Source organism: Lissotriton vulgaris, chromosome 7 (assembly GCF_964263255.1).
Source record: "Lissotriton vulgaris chromosome 7, aLisVul1.2, whole genome shotgun sequence".
In the NCBI taxonomy this organism is placed as follows: Eukaryota; Metazoa; Chordata; class Amphibia; order Caudata; family Salamandridae; genus Lissotriton; species Lissotriton vulgaris.
Window position 1 is genome coordinate 949335154 of NC_141695.1, and position 7542 is coordinate 949342695.

The following is a 7542-nucleotide window of genomic DNA, read 5'->3' on the forward strand; positions in this document are numbered from 1 at the left end:
ACCAATCCTGATGACGGCATTCGTTGAGACTCCTGCGCTACGACTAGGTGGCGGCAGTGAAGCGATACATAAAAGCAACATCACCCAGGTACGGCCTTCTGTGAGCATTGCTGATCCAGAAATCGATGATAGCAATCATTCTCACACCTGCCAAGTTACAGCATTATCGAACTTGGTCGAACTGTCACCTGAATATGTAGACCTATTCTTTGAGAGCTTGTCTGATATGATGTTCTCCCCTGAACAGAAACAATGATTTTTGGAAAGCATTCCGGCACACAGCGTTCCCATGAACTCTGAATTCGCCCTTCACTTTTGATCAACAAAAACTACTGAAAAGCGTTGGAACTCTATTCCCCCGTTCACCATGAGAATTTTTTTTTTTTTTAATTGAACATTTTTCAAAATATTTACGTTTTTCCTGGCACAAATACCTTTGCTTAAAGTAGAACTATTCATAAAGAACAGAACTTCTATTTTTAGTAGATCTAGAGACAAAATAACTTTACCTCGGCCTCGAGCACATTTTACAGCAATTGCATTTATATGTGATGAAATAGTCTCGCCCTTCTTTTCTGTATTGAGACATTTCATGTGACATTTTTCGCAAAATCGTTCAACTGATTACATATGCTATAATTTTGAATGATTTCTATGCTTAAAGACGTACAGTACCTATACTATCATGTATTTCATATACGCCATTTCAAATGCAATATGTATTTTGGGGTGGGTAGGAATACACGCGCATCTTATTGCTTTCGTTTTTAGTAATTTGATGGACATAAATTTGTAGAGTGGGTGTCGTGTTTTATCTAGGACCCTGATCAATAGTGTGACCTAAAGCCCCTATACGGCTATAATCAAAAGATATCCCTATAATGGCATAAACAATCATAGCCATATTTCAGTAACTCGTCTCTGCAGCTCATTAAAGTACATGACACAGCAGAAGCCACTTCCTTAGATTCCTAGATAACACTCTGAGTTCTTTCAACAGATAAAACCCCCAGCAACCTGGGAAAGCCCCGCTTGCTTTGTTTTTATTAGTAATAGAACTCTAATGAGCACTGTAAGAACGACCAGTTCTTAGTGACATCTTTATTGACGTCTTATGTCCAAAAACTTACGTGAAACAAGGTACCTTTCAGGTATAAATAATACCAACGTTGCCTTAAGCAAATGCGATGGTGGTGGTGAATACAGGAGCAGAACAGCTGTCCCTTGCAGAGCCCAGCAGATGCGAGAAGCCCACGGACGCTGCCCCTCCTCCTCCTTGACGCGCTGAGAAAGACGCTGTCTTTTCTCCTGCCGAGAAAATCCAGCTCCGGCGTTTCCAGCCTACCCTTGCGGGTAACTGGAATATCGAGTCCTGAGAGGAGATACCAGACCTCCAACATTCTATTCCAGAGGTACGGTGTTGACTAAACCCTTAGAGAGAATTCTTGAAGAAAACCCTTGGCAAAACCAACTTAACTTAAACTGCTACTTACTTACTCCCTCCCATGTATTAGGCTTAGGTCAGGTACACCGGGGTAGGCGTATTTAGAAGCACCAGTTGAGGACGTTAGCTAAATGTATATATGAATGTATATATTTTATTCATTTTAACTATCGTATGGCTAAGAAACCATATCAATGCTTTTACAGTATTATTTCGCAATACTGCTTTTACTGTACGCACTTTTTATAATAACAAGTCTTGCAATTGTGGCAATTCATTTCTCTTGCATGAGAAGAAAGACTGTTCAATAAATAATAACTTTTATTGAAAATGCCCGTCTCTCTAGTCTCTGCATACTGGTGAAAATAATCTGCACAACTGACTGAGTGAAATAGCTGTCTATTGCTTCACACGACTCTAGAGTTTGACTCTTATTCTAAGGAGCAAAGTTGTCATGTTTATGCATGCGGTTGTTGGAAAACTGAATCCCTTCTTGTCTGAGCCAGGGAAGCTGATCACTTCCTATTCAGTCAAGAAAGTTCCCAGTGACCTCTGAGCTAGTTGGTACAAACCCAATTGAGTCTAACATAGTCAGTAGAGACCTGGAAGACCGCACTCCTACGTCGACACTGCTGTTTATGTTATTCCAATGCGCAGGGCCTATAGGGAAAATAGGAACTACACTACAGACTGGCTTGTTTATCTCCGTACAATGGAACAACTGGGCCAATAGTTACCTGAATTGTAAAAAAGCCTCAGGACTTGTATTTAATTGGGAAATTTTCTGAATTAATTCACTTCTCTGTTTATGTAAAGCTTCTCTTTCTCTTTCTTGTAGTACCCTTTCGATGGAGGTCTCATGTATTACTTGCGGAATTAAAGGTAGCTTAATAAACGGGGCAGTCGGACTTGATGTGCTTGACCCCTAATTACAGGGAGGCCTAAAGAATGGGTTATTTGGATTTACTATTCTCGTTTCTTCACTATACGGTGGTGGATTTTTCATTAATAAATCCTCCATGTAATCATCATCGGAATCACCACTATTCATTAAATGTCTAGTTTTCTCAGTTCTTTTACCTCCCACATGTTCCTCTACCGTTAGTACTGGGTAAAGACCTTCCACTGGCATATTCGGTCTCCATTCTTTCATTCTTTTTTCTTTGGTTTCTCTTTTAACTTTTGGGTAAAATTTACTTAATCCTTTATCAATTCTTGGTCTGTCCCACTCAAAAGCTTCTATTTCCCATTCCTCTAATGCCTCATATTGTGTCAATCTAGGTCTGGGATGTAAATCATTCATTCGGGTTCTCAAGTTGAACAAAATTCTTTCATTAAAGGTACCTTCTATGGGGAATGCTAAAATTCCACCATCTTTGGTATATTCTACCCAGTTCTCTAACCATACACAAGAATGGTAACCTTTATCAAACATCATGAAGAATGCGGGAGTGTTTGGTGGTGAAATAATAGTTTTTAACTTTGTCTACCAAAGTAATTTTCTCTTGCTTCCGTACATTTTGAGAGGTCTACCTCGTATCGCCTGTTCTCTTGCAAACCCATGGTATGTGGGATCAGATCTAATCTCGGGAAAAGTTGAATACCACATATACTTTCAACAAATTTTTTTTGTTTAAAAAATCACTTCCAATACTAGCGCGTCTTATTTTTCCCGACAATCACTCAACACTATGGTTGCAAGTAATTTTCAACCAATGGATGTGCGGCTTTTCTCGTGAGTCAAGTTCTCACGCTCCTGCGCTCACCCCTCCTTTACAATACTATCTCAGCTACATGCCCGCTGTTTCGACCAATACCAGCGCGGCACTGAGTGACGTCCGCGCAGCTCCGCAACCGCCTCCCTCCTTCACAAGGTAACGGAAACTCAACTTCTTTCTTTAAAGTGCAAGTGCTTTGTTTAATTTACAACGTAGAACATTCGCCACTGTACTAGAGCGTCTAGAAAGGAAAGATTTATTTCACTGCAAGTAAACCTCTTCTGTCTACTTTTCATATACTGTGGATAGATCCCTTCTGCCTATCCTTCACACAAGCATTAGAGAACCTGCTACTCCCTCGACTCATCCACTCTGGGATATATACTAAGTCTACAGTTTCACCAGCGAACCCTTTTGCTATCAATCAAGCTCCGACGAACCTGCTACTCCTTCCGTGTGACCCTCACTAGGTTATATCACATTAGAAGTTTTGCCAGCAAACTCGTTGCTATCATTTATTCAATCATTCACCCAGAAAACCCTAATTAGTGCTTCCAGTTCTGCCAAACCATGCACTAATTTTCCTTGAGCCACTGACCTCACTGCAATGTGGCTTCTATTTACCACCCGCTACTCTGCCCCCGGGGATTCCAGACAAAACATATAACAGGTACGCACAATATTAGTTAGTACATAAACTTCAATATAGCAGCATCAAATAAACATTTCAATAATAGCACATTTGATTGATCAATGAAAATATGAATCTTAACCTACTAACTAACTACCTAACTTTAACTAATCCCTAACCATACCTCTGTTTAGCAGATAAGTATACTGATAGAGCGCGCAGGTCACCCAGCTTAAGGGAAATTTTTACGAATACTCACCTGGGCCCCTAATTTTTTATAATAACTACATACCTTAATCATTTACTTAGGTAACTCACGCACTACTATCAGTATAATGTGTGATTCTCCACTACTTATTCCTATATCTATAACCTAGCAATGTAGATACCAGGAACCTAAACACATAGGATCAGGGAGTTGAGGTATAAGCTAGGTATTCAAAACATTTATAACATTTGTAAATAAGAAATAATCACAGACTCAGGGTAGGTTTAAAAGTTTTATCTAATCATCTTCATCATCATATGTCATGAGCATAAGGTTAAAACAGATCAAACTATCTATGATCAAATTCAGAAATAACGTATAGCTATGCAAGAGATAAAGTATGCTAAGCATTTAAGAACTTAGAATAAAGGGAAGGTAAGAACAAAGATAATACTAATATTAGATCACAGTCTTTCGTAACTTTGATTTAAAGTAGGGTAAAGGAAGGGAACATACTAAACCCAAAGACTTTCGCAAAATACAACAACAGTAAAAAGAGAAATGCACCTATGTAATTCTAGAATTCGGTTTCAGTACCATTAAACTATAAGGAAGGTAAGATTTTGAAACATTCTATAGATTCAACTTATTACCTAAAGGGAGGGTAAGGAAAAGGAAAATATACTATATAGAAGCGATTTAGCACTGACTAAAGGTGGGTTGAAAAGTGGAACATAGTAACAGTCAGCAATACATGAATATCTCATTTACCAAGGGACGGGGAAGAAAATGGAACATATGCAATCAAATATTTGCGATTTCAGGGAAGATAAAAGAGAAGGACGCAATTTAGAAAAGACAATTACCCACACAGACTTCATATTTACCTAGGATAGAGTGAAGACCAACTCTGGCCACGGGTCAGTTTGGAAAGACGGGAAGAACCTCAAGGACTTAGGTGCCAGTAGGCGAGCAGGTGCAGCTCATGGACAGTCAGGACAGGATAACTCCAGAATTTGGATCAGGACCGGTTCACCAAAGATTAAGACCAACACATGCAGCTTCGGTTGCAACGCTTGCGCTACTCCCTCTCTGCAAGGAATCTGCCAAAACCCCGATTGGGTTCTCGAACCTCCCAGCAAAGTGCTTCGCCAGCACTTTCAATTGCCAAAACCCCGAATGGGTTTCTCGAACCTCCCAACAGAGTGCTCCGCAGCTCTCTGTTTAGTCACCTATTGAGTGCGTTGGGTCAGTGACAGGTCAGCTATTTGGACAAGTCGGACAAATTCTCTAGCTAATCCTACGCGTTATACTGTTTTTCGGGTCAGTGTACCACCCCCCAATGTTGCAAGTGTAAGGATCCCCAATTTTGATTGGACAAAGGAGGAGGACAGGTCATCACACCACCTAATTTCTAGACTTTCTCAGGTTTAATATTCAATTTCTCTACCCGCCACTTAAATTCCAGGTTCTCATGACATATGCTTTTCAGTTAACAATGGTGAATACAATATCGTATACATTTGTTACAACTGTAGTAGAGTTCAGCTTCTTCTAGCTGGGTTGAAGTTCAGGTTCCCAGGAGCATCTCTTCAGTCAATCAGCTCCTTGGCGGGATTTCAAAGGTCATCTGCTCTGGAGACTCGCCGATCTCGCGCAAAACGCAGTTTCATTCAAGATGGAGTATATCATGATAGAACAGGCCGAAGTGTTACATGAAATGGAAAAGAAACAGTTTTAGAACATAGAATAAATGATTTCACTGTATACCATAACTTACTATACTACACCCATTACTTTATAATAACTATAGCATTATGATTAGGCAGAAAGAACAGCTTAGCGAAAGCAGCAAGCAAGCTTTAAACATTTGAGAACACAGAGCAGCCATCTTAGCTTCATTGCGCATGTGAATTAGTTTCCCTCCAAGACATTGAATACGTCACGTCACATGGTTATGACCGACGCATGCGCATTTTAAATTCCCGCGTAGCAGCGGCCATTTTAGGTTGCAAGCGTATTAAGGTTAATAACACATAAGCAAGCTTCACTCGGTCGCCCCGTATAATGGAAAATTGCAAAATTAGTAAAACGAACATGTTGGTTATTTTATTAACGTTATTCGAGGTTCATGAATACAAGCAAGTCACTTAACGTGCAAATCCTTGCTCCATCAGTGCCACATACTCTTAAAGGTGGATCTCCGCTTGTGATGACATCAACTACCGCTCCATCCCCCCCAGGTACATCACCACGTTTTCAACAAACATGGGCGTAAGCAGGTATCGCTGCCTCAACGTTGGAATCTTCAGTGTGGCGGAAGTCTTTCAAAACTCTATAAGGGAGGTGCTCGGCGGCTTACCCGTTGTCATCAATGTTAGCAATTACATCATCGTCCACGTCAAGTCAATGAAAGAACACCATAGCCATCTCAAAGGAGTACTACAAAGGATCCAAGACACAGAACTCACTTATATTCAGAAAAAGACACATTTCTAAAGAATAAAATCAGCTTCTTCAGGTATATATTTTCAGAGAATAAGGTCGTTCCAGATCCTGAGATAGTGCGTGATGTGCAAGAAGTCCCAGTGCCCGCAACATCTCTGAAGTAAGCTGTTTTCTCGGCATGGTGAACTTCTGTGTTCATACTGGACCTCACTCGACCTCTTAGAGAGCACACCATGGCAATGGGGTCCTGAATGAGATGGCCTTTTGACAAACGAAAGAAGTGCTGGCCGCAGACACCACTCTATCCTATTTGGATCCTAAGAGAGCCACAAATTTGGCAGTGGATATAAACCCCCATGGCCTTGGGGCAGTGCTAATGCAACAACAACCATTTGACAGTTGGACCCCAGTAGCTTTCTGACAGAAACTGAGCAACGTTAATTACAAATAAAGCACAAGGTCATTGCAATACACTGAGCTTGCTCACATTTCTACATCTACGTCAAAGGCCACCCATTTGTTGCATCCACAGACCATAAGCCACTCATACCTTTATTCCGGGGGCTGCATCCAAACAGCCACCTTGTATCGAGAAGTGGCTGTTACAACTCCAAGAATACGATAGTTAGGTTGAATATTGGCCTAGCTCTTCAAACCCTACTGACTATCTTTCCTGCCATCCCTGTGCTTCCACAGAAGAAGCAGAAGCAACGGAAGTCTATGTGAGCTACGTTGCAAAAAGATCTTGCCCACAACTGAAGTGTAGTTCCTATATTCCCAATAGGCTCTGCTCATTGGAATCACATAAACGGCAGTTTAGACGTAGGACTGGGGTTGACTAGGTCTCTACTGAATATGTTAGACTTAATTAGGTATGCCAGCTAGCTCAGAGGTCACTAGAAACTTTCTCGAATGAACAGGGAGGAGTTAACTTCCCTGATTAGACAAGAAGGGAATAGCTTCTGACAACCACATAAACATTGTTAGAACTGGCTATTTCTGGTAGGCTAAGGCTGACGCCAAAGCCAGGCAGAAACCACCATTCTAGTCAGGGCAAGGAAGTCACACACCAAGTTAACCCCTGCTCACCCCC